This window comes from Beta vulgaris, chromosome 3, assembly GCF_026745355.1.
Source record: "Beta vulgaris subsp. vulgaris cultivar EL10 chromosome 3, EL10.2, whole genome shotgun sequence".
Classification (NCBI taxonomy): Eukaryota; Viridiplantae; Streptophyta; class Magnoliopsida; order Caryophyllales; family Amaranthaceae; genus Beta; species Beta vulgaris.
Window position 1 is genome coordinate 19,698,191 of NC_079204.1, and position 2,496 is coordinate 19,700,686.

A 2,496-nucleotide genomic window follows, 5' to 3' on the forward strand; every position below is an offset into this window, starting at 1 on the left:
GTGATGTATATGGTGTGGGGGACGTGACTTAAATCTTAAATTTTCAAGGTTAGTCCACTCTTTAATCAAAAGTTTAAGGGTTTCAAGCTTTGTCCACCCTTGGGCTTCTAGGTCATTTTACCACTTGACTAAACATTTGATTTCAATTTACTTAAATGCAACAACAAATGTTCATGCTATACATGTAGCCTTCCTTCTGTGCATTACCCAAGAACAACTCCCACTGCAAAATCACTAGCATCACACATTAGTTCAAAAAGCAAGCTCCAATCCGGAGCTTGCATTATCGGGGAAGAAGTGATGGCCTTCTTCAAAGTCTTAAAAGCTTTAATACAAGACTCATCAAACTCAAAATCTACATCCTTTTGAAGTAGATTCGTCAATGGTTTGAGTATTTGAAAAAAAATCCTTGATAAAACGCCGTAAAAACCCGCATATCCAAGGAAAGCACGAACTCCCGTCACCGAATTCGGTGACTGAAGCTTCTCAATAATTAAAACCTTTGTCGGTTCCACTTCAATGCCCTTCTTTGACACTTTATGTCCAAGGATAATGTCCTACTCGGCCATAAAGTGACATTCTCCCAATTTAGGACGATGTTAAGGAGAAGAGATAGCGTCGTAGTAGGAGGGAGAATGAGTGGGGTGGTGAATTATGGGTAACACCATAAGTTATAGTGTAATGGATACACCGAATAATTTTTTAAAAAATATTATCAAATATGCATGTCATCACTCCTATTACAAGATACTAATCTTCTCCATTTTCTCAACTAACAACTTATCTCTTGTGTTACAACATTATCATACATTTTGTTCCGGGCCAATAAAATTTGTTTTTCTTATCATAGCTTTTTGTTGTAACTAATTATATGCTTTAAACATTTTTATGTAACGATTAAACTTTCATTTTATATCATAAAAAATTAGTTATATTATTTTATGACTAATTGGCATTTTAATGTGACTACCAGACATGACTATAAGACATTCTTATAAGTTATAAGGGAATTTATGCTCAACCGTACCAATTGTCAAGATGATTACAAACTTGTAAAAATTACAAGAACTGGATGTGATTTAAACCTCTAATTCCGATTTTCTGACTTATAAGGACATGCTGAGTCGTGGACTATTTTTCTCTTGCAAGTAGCCACCAACAATGAGAATCATGTGGAGCCCAGTGGTTGGAGCTCCCACCTCCCAACCTCATGGTCGGAAGTTTAATTCTCATCAACCTCATATTTGGAGTGTTTGTGTGGATTTATGCTTCTGGGTATAAATCCCCACTTTTAAGTCTCTGGAAGTTTTCTTATGGGTTGGGGTCCCCTTCTGTTTATACTAAAATTTGCCTCTCACTACAAAATTAAAGTTAGGGACGATTTAACCAGATTATGAGTATGACAATGCAAGGAATGAATGCAAAGGGGATTAAAGGAAAGAACACACAAAAATGGTGACGCGGAAAACCCAATGAAGGTGGGTAAAAACCGCAAGTGGAGATGGTTCCACCAATATACTATCAGGGACCGGCGTTCCAGGTGAGCGACGATCGTTACAGCTTAAGTTTTTCTCTCAGTACAAATATGGAATGTCCTCTAGTTGAATAATCTTCCTTTTTCCTTCTCTTTTGCATATCATATGCCGTATCTTTTCCCTTTGGCTTTTTCCTGATTAAATGCCCAATTAATTTCCTAAACAATTACAATGGTAACCGTTCCTTGATTATAGGTGATTTCCCTAACAAAGCTCCATTGACAAAATCTACTTCCTTTCTTCATGTAATTGATTTTCTCCAACGGTTGCATTAGCTGAATTATCGCCAGGTAAAATACCTTCCTTTCTTGGACAATCGGTTACTGATTTTAGTTGACTTAGTCTTCGCATCTTCCCGTCGCATCTTAGTGTCAAAGTTGCTATGTCATCACGTCAATGTCATCCTGCAAAAATCAGCCATAACAGTTTGCCCCCAATTGTCGAAACGGGGTAACAGAAAGACCATGAGACAATTGTTAAAAAAAATCAAAAAAACCCATATCAAATGAAATGTCTGCAACGTAACCAAAATTCTTAGCTAAAAAATCTTGAGCAACAGATAAGGAAAAAATACTGCGGTGAAACCTAGATAAAAAATACCCACAAGGCAACCCAAAGGTCACAACACAAAAAGATAATTTTAAAGAGCCGTTAATTTCTACCCGTTAACCTAGAGTAATGATTACTCTTAGGGGTATAAATACCACATGTGATTGAAATTTCACTCCACCTGATCTTTCTCTCTCTAAGGCAAAAATATCTTCATAGCTTTCATACGTTTCTTCGTTGGAAAACTGATCTCTAATGCCAGGTAAATTCCTACTTGCTTATTAATTTCTTTGCTTTGCACTTTCCCTTCTTCTCCAATTGTGTCCATGTCCCCCAGTAGGCGTAGTATTAGGACATTCGTGAAAAACCAGGAAAAGTCGAGGGGAAAGAAAAAGCGTAGAAAAAAGAAGTG